Genomic DNA, 13,649 nt, shown 5'->3' with positions numbered 1-13,649 from the left:
GATTTTAATACAAGGAAAATTGACAGAAGTACATTTTCAGCTGATAACCACCGTGAAGGAATCCTTACCAAGCCGGGATATTCAGCGTTGAGCAAAGCAATGGTGATGTAGGCTGTGAGTGAAAACTCGTCATATACTCCTCCCTGAATAGAACACAAAGTGAGCTAGTCAGTCCAGGGGAGGAAAACAGGGACCCATCTTCTCCCCTTCCTCTTACAGTATCTCACTAACACATTGTATGCCTGGATGGTGGACCACTGATACCTACTCTATAGGTTTGTTCAAAATCCACATCTTCATTGTCTCTGCCCCAACCTCAAGAGTGTGATGCCAGGATGCACCACTTAGAATAATAGTGTGGTAAAGGTTCTTGCAGCATGAATTTGTGATGGCAACCATATTTGCAAATAGCAAATTTACCTCCAGAATCACAGCGTTCATAGATCTGGTCCATCTGAAGACTGAGTGTGTTGATCATGGCAGGTTGACTTTAAAATGATGGCATTTTAAAAAACTTATCAGAGGTTTGTAAAGTTAGACTAAATCCTGGTGGATATGAATTAGTGGGCAGAGTGCAGGAGAGATGGTGAGAGATACAGTTTTCATTGATATCAACATATATATGTGCTATAAAATATTTCTAGCTGGACTGTGTAGATGTAGTTGATTGCCCTATTCTGCTCTTGGATGTGGTAGTCCAAATCCTGATGAAAGTCAATGGAGTTACTCCAGATTTACACAGGTGTTACAGCAGAACTCAACCTAGAGTATTTTGCACACACCAGTAAGCCCAGTGGTAGATCAAAATATGCTTGGTAAGGACAATATTTTTTAGTGGTTACACTAAATATGCAATGGCTGAATATGCAGAGACACATCACTTTCAAGTTGTTATTGAAGAGTTTCCCAGCATTTTGGAATCACCAGTCTGGCTTCTGTTTGCTTGCCAGCCAGACCAGAATTTGAGAATGGACCTTGTTGACAATATAGATGTAGCATTTGGCTTGTGCAAGTGATTTATATACGAAGGCGGAGAGCCTGCAAGGAAACCACAGAGACATGAGCACCTACTATGAGTCAGGAGCAGTAAAGCTCAGCTCAGATCCCTTTCCCTCCACGCAGGCTCAGATAAGAAATTGGAGTCTATGTAGACAATGCTCAACCCCGCACCCCCACAGATTCCCAGCTCTCACCATGTGTTCCTTCCTTCCTTATCTCTGCTCCCAAAGACACTGTAGGATCTATCTGGGTGTTCGTAAGACAGCTGCTTCTGGTACCCTGAAAGCACAAGGAGGAGACTGAACCATTCCCTGCTTTTAAAGTTAGGTGAAGGGTAAAATCCATTTTTGCCATCAGTTAAACCCCAATCTCCAAACAGCTTTCCATAGGATTTATAAACTAACAACTGGGGACTAAATTCTTTTGCCATTTACACCAAAGCAACCCTATGAAAATCAACCAACTTGCAGGACTGCAAGTGAAGAGATAATTTGGTCTTGGATAACGTGACAAAGCTATATAGGAACAGAAGAAGGAAGTGTTCTTCATGAATTATAATTTGATGAAAAAAATTGCCAAGATCTGTCACAAATGTAACTAGCCCTAAAATCTGTGTTACTGGAGCAACAGTATTGCATCTATGAGGTGCGAAGTTGTTTCAGCAAAGCCAGTCACATATTAGAAGGAGGAATCCTCTAATGCCCCTCACCGCTGGCTAAGTATTCGATGGCCTTGGATTTAGTCTCCTTGCTCAGCTGCCCTGTCTTGTTCAGATAGTCCAGGACGTAGATGTTGGGGGCAAACAGGACCATGTTCTGCTCCCTGCAGCCGAAGGGCATCTGGAAGAGCTGCTGCAGGTACTGCATGGCTGTGCCCAGGATGTTGTCTGGAGATGGAGACACAGGGAGTCAGTGCACCAAAGCACCTGGCCTGTACATACTATAAGGTTCAGAAAATCCATTTCTCCTCACTGGAGAGTAGGTGTCCCCATTGCTACACACAATGTTGAGCAAGGACAGTGAGTTTCTAAGGGAAAGGAGCCAAGCTCAGAGTTCAGAAGTCGGTGTCTGAGACACAAGAGTCTCACTATGAAGTTAAGCATGGGAATTAGTAAACTTACCAATGACAGAGAACAAGGCTGTGGCTGATCCCTGCACCAGGTTTGCTGGCTCCTTCAGATACTCCAGCTCAGAAACTGCAGAGCCTGTGAGTAAATAAGGAATAAAAATACTCTAAGTTATACAAATATAAATCTGAGTGAAACAAACAAAAACATGTTTCAGTTTCTTTCTGGATCTGGGACTGAACCCCAATCTCTCACTTCCCATTCCCCACCTAACATTCTTCTAGTGTGCAAACAATTATTTATGCAGAACGTGCCACTGAGCATCTTAATTTGCACACATACACGTAAACAAACATGAAATAAAAAAAATACTAGTCAACACTCTGCACTTAACATAACAGTGAGTGGTTTTACAAAGAAAGTGCATTACTACTTGTTTGTAGACCTCAAGCCCGGTTTATCCTTGTTTTAACTGTAGTGTTATGCCAGGGATGGATCTAAGTCCATGTGTCTCTACTGTGTCCAACTGCTGGATCTACCATATGAAGATTTTAATAAAATGGCAAAAATCAGAATAAATTTCCCAACCACATACATAATACAATATGATGGATTAAATGTGATGCCAAGACTCCAAGACAAAGTGAGATTAAGTCCAGGGATGAAAGCATCTGCAGTGCAGATGGAGAAGAATCGCTGAGAGGTAAATGAAAAACTTGTCTTGCAAGAAGACAGGCATTTCCTGTCTCTTTCTCCACCTCTCCTCAGTTGGAGACTCATTCCTCTTCTGTTGAAGTCAGTGGGGATTGAAGGGGCTCAACACCAACTTTTGGCCCTATGAATCTGAAAGGGCACATTTAATTTTGGAGCAGTTGATTGGGCCAAGTGAGGTTTCAGGACACAAGATTGCTGTTCTAGGACCTGAAAATCTGCACAGAGAAAAGTTGTAGATTGTCTTTAAAATAGGAAGACATTTGATGCTGATCGCTGTCCTGTCTTTCTGATCTCAGCCCTGAGACTGCTACAGCAAAACTGTTGGTGGGAAGAAGGCCTCCTATATTCAGTTTCATGGCCCTCTTCCCTTTAACAAGAAAATTAATTTCTTCCCTACCCCTAACTGAACAGAAGTGGAACTTTTCCCCATGTCTGTTTTGCCAGTTTGTTGGAGAGACAGCGTGCAAGCGCGCATGCAAGACTGCGTAGACAGGAACTCCAGCGTCCATCAGGCTTTTGACCAGGCTGCCAAAGAATTTACATTGTGTCACCTTACATATTAACTGACCATTTCTTCTGGTATTGCATTGAATAAGAAACACTCCTTAAACTTGCTTTGGGCTGTCACCTGTTAAGGACAACTATTAGGACATACTGAACATATAACTACAAAGCACAAATTCTGCTCCAAAAGACTGTACTCTCCATCTCCTCTTCATTGCATGGTTGTCTTCTGAAGTGGTTATTTCATTATTTCCATCTTTATGAGGAATACAGTCAGAACAGTATGCGGTTGCTCTTAAGGGGAGGCTTGCACAAAGAACTAAGCTCATCCCAATCATTAGGGAGTCCCACCATCACTGAGGGTCCTCCTTGGAGAATGCCATGACTCCAGGCCTTGAGAATGTCATGCTGAGCTCCAGCAGCCTCAATAGCCCTTTGGACCCCAGTGTATTAGGGAGGGAGAGACAGTTCCCAAGATAGGTAAACTAATGGATTTAGGGCTTTGAAGATTAGACCTAAAAGTGGATCTGGAAACTGTCAGAAAACCAGCATAAGGCAGAGAGCCACAGAGGTTCAAGGTTTGTAGAAGACCTGCACATGTCCTGTCTCTCTTTCTCTCCTTTCAGCAAAACCTGCCACCCAGTTGTTAGTGCCTACCTGGCTTTCCCAAGCTTTCAATATTATTTGATAGGGAAGGAGCTCTTTTTCCCCTAGATCTTTCAATTTATGGGTAGTCTCTGTACTGGAACCCAATTGGATGTATTGTTGCAGCTTTGTAATCTAGCTATTTGTGTTGATTAGTTCCTGTGGCAGTGCTAATTGCTGACAATAGTGGAGATGAACTAGAATCTAGTTCTAGTGGGAGGTTGCCAGATACCTAAAGAAGAGGTGGAGGGAGAGAGACTGCTCCCCCTGTTGGTGTCGGGTTCCTGGTAAAGGTCATTTTATATTGGTATGCCTGTTTTGACTTTTAGGGCCAGGCTCCCCCAACAGATGAACCAGCAAGACATTTTGATGACCAAAGTGAACTTTGGGAGTGCAGCTTCAAGCCACTTGAGAAATCCTATGTTCAAATGGTGACACAAAAGTCATAAAAATCCAGCTATAATGATAAGTATATGTGCCAGTCATACTATCAGCCAGCTGCCCCCAGGGCCGGCTCTAGGTTTTTTGCTGCCCTAAGCAAAACATTTGCTGTCCCAAGCTCCAAGAGCACAACTGCCCAAGCGGAAAAAAAAAAAGGGTGGCTGGAATGCCCCAAACGCATGCATGCTTTGCTGGTGCCTAGAGCCGGTCCTGGCTGCCCCTGAGGAACACATCTCTATAGGAGTCTTCACGGGTCTCTAGCAGGCAGTTTTAGTTGCACATCTTCAGCCATTACCCATGTGAGCAGGTCACTAGAATCTTTTCTATTTGTTTTGGAGTGCGTAGACAGTGTATTGAAGCCATCTGCAATATCAGTAACTAGAGACAGGCCTGATTAAACTTGAACTTGGGGGGACGCCCAGATCACAACTTTATTTATCTAATGGGCTGGACCGAGACTCTTGATCTCAATGCTATCTCTAATGCTACTTGTGAAATAGCAATAAACAGCGTACCATCTCTACGATCAGTGAAGGGAAAACCTCAGACATGTCCAGCAGACCACTTTGAGCTCTGCAGTAGTCTTAGGGCTGCTCTACGTGGTGCAGTAATGTGATTCTAAAGTGCACTAACGTGTTGCACACCAGCTGCTCACTGTAGACCCTGTTGGATGCACACTAAGTTCCCTAGTGCATATTAACATACCACAGGTTGAAACATACAACATAAACGTGTATGTTCCTCACAATGATTTTCTCAGAAGATTTCATTTAGGCATCTGGAATTGTTTCTCCAGATACGCAAGAAGAGAGAAGCCAGGTAAACCATAGCTCTCATGCTATAGAATTGACTGACAGGTTGAATGTGCCTCCTTTTAGTATGCATTAGCATTAAGGAGGCTTAGCAATGTAGTGGCAAGTACCACCAGCATTGTAGTCACAGGCAAACTTCAAGGGGAAAACAAAATGACCCCTGTACATTTGTTTTCTCTCTTTTTGAAAGACAATCCATTGAAATACTTTTTCAGTGAAAATTTTGAATGTTTCCTGCCAGAGTTCGGCCCACGAAACACACAGCCAGGCCTGAAGGAAGCTGAGGGGAGCAGCAGTTTAAGAAGCTCCTGGATGCACTTAGACAGCAGAACTTAACTCCTGAAGTGGAGTCATGGTGACGGTCTACAGGCTCTCTTTCCACTACCCTCAGCTTTAACCGCTTTAAAATGGCAAGAGGGCAGTAGCTGGATAAAGCACCTTCCTGCCTCAGTATCTGAGGAACAGATGCCGCCCTAAATCTCACCATCAATGTTGCGTTCTGGTGGGATAGCTAGAGTGGGACGAATCTGTTTGGGTCCAGCTCTGCTCTGAATGTGGCATGGTGTGAGGGGATCACGACTGTCTGTGTGAGGAGAGAAGGCGAGCAGTGGTGAGACTTTCACAAGGAAAGGACATCTGAAGACACAATGCCAAAGACAAAAGGAAAAACACAAAATGCTGAATGCTTTAAACACCAGCCCTTGCAGTGGCACTGAGGTGGTTGCAAATGGAAACACAACATGAAGAAAACTAAAGGAATTTTTGCAAGAGGTGACTGTGGATCAGCAGGGCTTAATTATCTCAGACGATCAAGGCCCTATGCAGCCATCATCCACCTTGTTCTCTGCATCTAGCTAGGCCTTCATACTGCATAAAAAGGCAGTCATGAATCTATCAGCCCTGCCCTCCTCTGGCCAACTTCCCCCATGCACTAGAGTATGGGAGGAGGGGGCAGATCCTCAACAATAGGTCCCCAAATCCTAACCTCCTTCCCTCCCTCCTGTTTTTCTGCAGCAGAGATACTGCTGGGTCAGGGCCCTCCACACACATGGAGGAAGGGCTATGGTGGACCCCTATGAAATTGCAGCAGCTGCTTTACTTGGAGAAGGTTGAAATGGGAAACTCATGGGCAATATATTTCACACTTTCTAGTTTAGCCTCATTTGCACTTCATTTTTGCAAAGTGTAGCCACATGGTTGCACTTTTAGGCAAAGCCCTATGCAAGGGGTGATGTGTGAACTGATCCAGTTTAGGAGGAGCCCTGGGAAGCACCATGCCTCGGATACCCTTCTGTTGGCTTATAGCAGCAGCAAGTTACGGCATTCCCCATGCTGGCTCAGCTGAGCCCATTTCCCACCCTTACCCCCAGACCCTTGTGCACCTGGACCCAGGGCTGGGTAACCCACACAGGAGTGCATGGGAAGTTCCTAGCCCCCTCATGTTCCTGCATACAGTGCATTCCAGGTCACAGTCTAGCTCTGCATATTTAGTATCAATTAAATTTGGCTTTGTATTATAAATCCACTACAATAACTCAAATTTAGTGGAGACAAAGATTCTAAGTTTTCCAGCAATTCAGACATTTGGCTGTGGTATCATATGCAGTACTGGATTTATAGCCCTCGACATGGAGGTTCTTAGATGTTGAAGCAAGGAATCTTAGCTAAATGGGAAACTAATGGGCAATCCTATTTTGAAAAGGGATGCTGGACCAAAGCATGCTCCATACGTTACCTAAAAAAAAGATTTCCTTCTTAAACATCACCGCCTGCAATAGAGATCCAGCAGGACAAAGGATGCCCTCACAGACACCTGTGCAACCCCATTGTCCTCAGTGGGTTTACACAGGTGACACTGATCAGCACCTATTGAATAATTTGCTGATGCACAAGAGGTGCAAACACCACTCTCTCTGAGCTGAGATGGCTCTGCAGAGTAAACAGGAGGAAAAACAAACTTGCCTCCCTAAGAAAGCAGCTCTGACTCTAAAAGCACACAGGGGGCAGGTCTGCTGAGGAAGGTGCTGTTTCCACAGTCACATTTCAGAAAAAGAACTGCAGTTTAATGGTCCGCAGTCACCCCAGATTTGAATTTTCCCACTGATGTGGGGTTGTTTAGCTGGTTGTTTAGAACTTCTGCAAGAGCAAGATGCAAAGTTGAGATCTGGATCCAAGCCTCCCCAAAGTTCTGAGCGAGTCACTTGTTTGAACCCTGCCTGACGGGTGTGTTTATCTAAGATTCTCTTGTAAATGCTCAGCTTGCAGAGTCTTACAGGGTATAATATATTAATAAAAGGATCAGCCAGTTGGACTCATTGCCTTTCCTGTACTTGCTGTTTGGCACTGACGGCCTCGGAGCTGAAATGTAGTAGTGTTATGAATACCAAGATGTCTTCATGAAATGATTACAGTATGTGACCTAGTCAGGGAGTTATTGTAGATTGGCTTATACAACTTTCCCGTAGGACTGGATTTTAGGAGTAACTGCTGGTTTGGACAGAAAGGCACTGTTTAAAAATTCTTCCCCTGTCTTAGATTGAATAAAACAGCACCGGGCTTGAGCATCAAAGGCAGAGAGACCCAGCAGCACTGACCTTTCAAGAATGAGAATTCCCAAATGACAGACCTGCTTCAGCTAAGGAGAGAAACCCCTGGGAGTGGCTGGGCACTGATAGGGTAAGATGTCATGGAGCACCTAGCTGATCGCTGAATATGACATGGAGCAAGATAAACCTATATCGCTATCTAGGGACATTTTGTGGAATAGCTGGATATTTACAGCTTCTGGAGCTGTAGAGTATCTGGATATTTACAGGATAAAAATTGCATAGAGTGGCTGGGTACCTACAGGGACAAATGCTGTGGGATGGCTATGTCAGGGTTAAATGGCATGAAGTAGCAAAATATTTGTAGGAGCAAGTGCTGGGTAGTGACTGGGGATTTGACAGGAATGGGAGTGGCTGGACAGTTATATCCATGAGAGATACATGACTGTTATTTTTGCCTCTATTAAATGCACTCATTGTGTAACCTGAAGACAGCTCCAACAGTATGAGACATTTAAGCCTCAGATTGGACAGAGCTCAAGTATAGATCCGAGTGAATCACATATTTTGATCCAGTGGCGAAAATTAAAAAAAAAATCTGGGAAATGTTTCAAAACAAAACAGAATATTTTTTGGTTTTTTTTCTTCGATGAATCAAAAAACATGTTGAAACGAATGGTGACATTTTCTAAACGAAATGTCAATACAAATCAGTATTTTCAAAATGAAATGTCAAAATTGTTCAGTTCAAACATGTCAATACAAAAAAAAGGGGGGGGTGTCAGAATATTTATACAAATCTTTACTGAATTTGACCTGAATTCGTGAATATTTCAGAGCCACCCAAAATGCATTTTTTGGCAAAAACAACCTATTCCTCAAAGAAATGTCACCCATCTCTGCTGGAGTATATACATAATAAGGTGAATTCCTGCATCAGCTGGAGTATGCCACATGGAACCGCCAGAGAACTAGATGCCCTGAGAAACATTTCCAATCTCTGACTTAGAGGATTTATTAAGCTGTACTTACCTGTTAGTGATTCTACACTGCAACCAGGTATATAGTGAGTTCTTACCATACATGATATGTGCTGTGGAAATATGGATGGCATTTCCCCAGCTCCCCACCCCAGTAATGAACACAGGCCATAGAAATAGCGAAGCATCTGAGCTATGTCACAATGCTGGCCCAGCTGAAAAGGGGTAAGTCTAGAGAGAGGATTGTAGAACAGCCAGGCACTCCACAGCTTTCCTTGTGGCAACAGGCTCTGGCTCAGGCAGTCGAGATGGGATGAGGAGAGCTGAGGAATGGCAGAAGCACTCACACAATGGTGACTAGACTCCCAAATCCGGGTCTCGGGGAAGAGTTTCTGAACAGCCTTGATCACAGCTTTTCCTTCCACCCTAGAGGCAGCATCCCCACCAGTCATTGCCTCTGCTTCAGGAGAAGGGAGGAGAATCATTACACCTTCTTTATGCTATTTAAGGTGTAGAGCCCTCCCCCGAGCATGCTCAAATCAGACTCTTCAGAGAATGTGGATCTGGCATTCTGGGGCAGGAAAGCCACATTAGACAGTGAAACCAGAACTGGGCTGGGGGCTCATTTTAGGATGTCTTCTTAGAGGGGAGAGAGGAGTTCTGACGGGGGTTTGCCACTGTTCCCCATATAGAGCTTCTCTGTGTGTGTATGGAACTAGCCAAACCCAGGGGACAGTTAGAATAACCCCTGGGATGAGGATCTACTCCAGGACTGTTCCCTATTAAAGGTTGTTCAAGGCACAGTGAGGTGACTCTAAGGGAAGGAGGGGTTCCTAATGGAAACACCAGGAGTTGTATCCCAAACTTTCAATATTAGAATAAGGGTCAGGTTAGAGGCAGGGAAGCCATCAGGTTAACACTGGGGATTCTGTTCTGCATTTAGTGTTAACTGCCCGATAACATTTTCTGTATTGTGGCTTAAACTGAAAAATACATGGAAACTTAGCCATGATATCTGCATACACTGCCCCACCGAGTTGCTAGCTCAAACCACATAGAATCATAGAATCAGATTAGAAGATTAGGTTTATAGGTTTTCATAGAAGATTAGGGTTGGAAGAGACCTCAGGAGATCATCTGGTCCAACCCCTTGCTCAAAGCAGGACCAACACCAACTAAATCATCCCAGCCAGGGCTTTGTCAAGCCGGACCTTAAAAACCTCTAAGGATGGAGATTTCACCACCTCCCTAGGTAACCCATTCCAGTGCTTCACCACCTTCCTAGTGAACTAGTGTTTCCTAATATCCAACCTAGACCTCCCGCACTGCAACTTGAGATCATTAGTCCTTTTTCTCTCATCTGCCACCACTGAGAACAGCCTAACTCCATCCTCTTTGGAACCCCCCTTCAGGTAGTTGAAGGCTGCTATCAAATCCCCCCTCACTCTTCTCTTCTGCAGACTAAACAAGCCAAGTTCCCTCAGCTTCTCCTCATAAGTCATGTGTCCCAGTCCCCTGATCATTTTCGTTGCCCTCTGCTGGACTCTCTCCAATTTGTCCACATCCCTTCTGTAATGGGGGGCCCAAAACTGGATGCAATGCTCCAAATGTGGCCTTACCAGTGCCGAATAGAGGGGAATAATCATTTCCCCTCACATCCCCATCCCCACACAATATCAGAGCCAGATTTATTAATAATTATATCTCCTCTCATCCCCCTTCTCCCTTCCCCCCACCCCCTCCATTACCTCGGGAATCTGGTCCTCCAGCAACATCATAATCGAGAGGGGTGCTTGGATATTATGACTCTGGCACACATCTGGCTTCCGTAGCCAAGAGTTAGTAAGAACCATTAGCCCCATGTTCTTCCAAAAGAAAAATCAGGTATGTCACTTCCTCTCATTTGAGTCAGCAAGAGCAACATGTCCAGGTTTGTCTGCCTATTTCTTCCCATCCAGCCCCCTTTAATTACCCAGGTGTGTCTTATGAAAAAATCCCCCAGATGGTGCTGTCCCAGACAACAGTTGAGATGGCGCTCCAAGCCTCCCATGAGGCTTCAGGCCAGTTTGGCCCCCAAGAGACCAAGATGAACATACACAGGAGGTTCTGTTGGGTGGGGATGGCCCAAGCCATGCAGGGGTGGTGTGACAACTGCTTTCTCTGCCCAGCAGATGAAACCTACGGTTAGGGGACAGAGCCCTCCTCCATCCAACAGAGACCAGTGCACCCTTGGAGTTGGTAGCATTGGACACCATGAAGGTGAAGCCAAGCCTGAACGGTGCATCCTGACCATGGTGGTTCATTGCACTAAATTCCTGGTCACCATGCCCCTTGGGGAGATTACAGCCAGAATAACCACAGAAGTCTTCTGCACTACTTTGTCCAGTCCTATAGCTACCACACCAATATGCTCATGGACCAATACATGCCCTTCGAGTGACAGATGTTCAAAAACTATGCTTTCCATATAGCAGCCACAGGCTAAGAGTGACAGCCTACCACCCACAAAGCAATGGTCTCTGTGAGCAAGCCAACCAGATGCTGCCAGTGGGACTGAGAACCTTTTGAGATTGGCTGTCTTATCTGCCAGACCTGATCTACATGTATAACACCATGGTGCACAACTCCATGAAGTACATCCCCTACTTCTTGATGTTTGGCAGGCGTTGACTGGCTGCCAACAGACATGACCCTGGGCATCTGACCAGGGACCCTAGAGAACTAGGGTCCGAAGTCCCAGAATGCATCCATGAGCATCTCCAGTGCCTCTGGGAAGGCAGGCTGTTTCACTGATATGGACCACAACCAAGGTGGACAGAGAGAACTATGAAAGACATGCTGGTGCTGGGCCATTATTGCAGGGGAGTTGGGTCCTACTCAAGCAGCAGAGGTGTTCCAAACTGGATTCAGCCTGGGGCCCCAAACTGTACACTGTCTGTGGGATCCCACACCCCAAATGGCTGGTATACAAGATCCAAGTAGAGTCTGTGGATAGACTGGAGAAGGTCCACCGGAGCATGGTGAGGCCTTGCTGCTTTGAGCCCAAGCCACCAGACAGCTTGGGGGAGGGGAGGAAATCGTAGCCCATGTAGCTGGGGCCAGAGGGGGTACCTGGGCTCCCACGAATGGGGTGGATCCCATTGGGAGAATCCCCACTAGAAGCACCCAACCCTGGTCCAGACAGGGGAAGAGCAGAGTGAGGAGGGCAAGGGACCCAGGGAAGAAGCACCAAGGTCTGGGCAAGAGGCACCAAAGTCTGACCCTGGGGCAGGGATGGGAGAGGGAAAAGAGCAACAAGGCAGAAGCACCCCAAAGTTCTCAAAGGGCAAATAGGGGGATCCCCCTACCCAAGTGACACAGCAATGCTGAGGGTGGCCAAGTCATGGGGCATGCCCGCTACTTGGGAACAAGTGTGTTTACATTGTGGTGGGTATGGAACTGGTGAGAGAGCTCCTCCTCCTTCTCCTTCCCCCTTTTACTCCCTGCCTGCTATTCTGCACATACCTAATTGGCTAGGGGGGTAGGGTGTGCCACTCCAAAACAAGGACAGAATTAACTCTGGGAGGGTTTGAGCAAGTGAGCAGATGGAGGCGGGAATAGGGACTAGCCTGGGAAAAGTCAGAGAAGACAAAAAAAAGCAGGATCCCTGAGCTAAGCAGAGAGGGAGCTGTTTGGGGGAGAGCCAGCTGCTTGCAAAAGGGGACTGTCATAAATGCCCAGGCTGTAGCTGAAAGAACACCTGAGATCATGAATCAGGACTCACCATTCTGAACTCACACTGCATGCCAGCAGCAGAGTGCATAGACAGTTGGACTGACCCAAAGGTGGGAGGGGAGTGAACTGGTGTGGAGCAGAAAGTCTGTGTCTAGCCGGGCATGTGGTGCGGGCTGTATTGCTGTATGCTGTGCCAGGGGCAAGGAAGTCTGTATAACCCCTGCTCCAGATCTTGACGTGAGTCTGCTCCTGGCTTTGCCTAGGTTAGAGAAGTGTTGTTCTATTGATAAGTATGGTGCTTGTTCCGGGGATTAACTCTAACCCCATTAGCAAGAGAAGTGTTTGTGCAGAGGTGCACAGGTGAGACTTGGGATCCCTTTCCCAACCCTGGGAACCCCCCCACCTGAGATGTTTCCATGGTGGGCAGATTTAGGAGAGGTCTGCTGGCACTTACCCTGACAACTTCATAGGCATCTGGGCCTGAGTCAGAGTTTACAGGCACATAATACAAGCTGTTGTGAAAAAATCTTATCAGCCACCACACATGGCTCTTTGCTGTCGTCCTCCAGGTTGAGCCCATTGAAGTGGTAGCCATGAGACTCTTTCAAGGGAAACAGTTTGTACACCTGTGGGAGGGGAAACAAAGCGAATCCTGCAGGTGGAGAGGGATCTGTAGCGGGTTCATTCTGCTGGGATGGGGCAGGACTGGATATAGTTATCCCTAGGCCATCCCTGAGAGATGGGTGTCCCAGCCTCAGCTCTCTACAAAGTGTATCCAAAAATTTACTCTAAACCTTCTCTAATGAAGGTTAATCCCAGTACAGTGTCTTCTGGCCTCATTGTCTAAGAATAAGTTATCTGGTCCTCCACTGGATCATCTCTTTCCATAGTTCTAGTAGAGGCAACTCTCTAGTAGAGAAAACTCTCATCCAAACACCCCTGATCCCTATGGAAGTTCAGGCCTTGATCTGTGCTTTGTGGCTCAGTCCTATCTCTAATTTATAGACCATTCTCATGTCTCCCCTTGTGGGGTGTTTTCAACTAGATTTGGATCCAAGTCTTCTTCCTTGGGCCCGTCAGGGTCACATTGCTGAGGTGACCCTAACCCCTAGACAATTATCTTGTGATAAACTTTGCCCCGTTTCTGCCCTTCCCACATGGAGGAGGTACAACAGTTGAGATCGCTTGGTAAAGTGGCTAAAGACTGGGTGAAGGGGGCTTACGGTCT

At 46.0% G+C, this 13,649-nt stretch overlaps 1 protein-coding gene across 3 annotated transcripts in view; it reads left to right on the top strand.

Annotated features, from left to right (window-relative positions):
- LOC140898919 (uncharacterized) overlaps positions 1-13,649 on the top strand; it is a 77,651-nt gene that overhangs the window by 13,958 nt on the left and 50,044 nt on the right. For 2 of the 3 annotated variants that reach the window (XM_073313516.2, XM_073313507.2), the window contains exon 2: positions 7,717-7,857. The exons of the other annotated variant lie outside the window; for it this stretch is intronic. The gene's annotated coding sequence lies outside the window, so the exon portion shown is untranslated. The remainder of the gene's footprint in view (positions 1-7,716; positions 7,858-13,649) is intronic. 3 annotated transcript variants of the gene reach the window in all.

Source organism: Lepidochelys kempii, chromosome 1 (assembly GCF_965140285.1).
Source record: "Lepidochelys kempii isolate rLepKem1 chromosome 1, rLepKem1.hap1, whole genome shotgun sequence".
NCBI lineage: Eukaryota > Metazoa > Chordata > Testudines > Cheloniidae > Lepidochelys > Lepidochelys kempii.
Note: the sequence above shows the minus strand (reverse complement) of the source record. Positions and strands in the feature narration are given on the sequence as shown.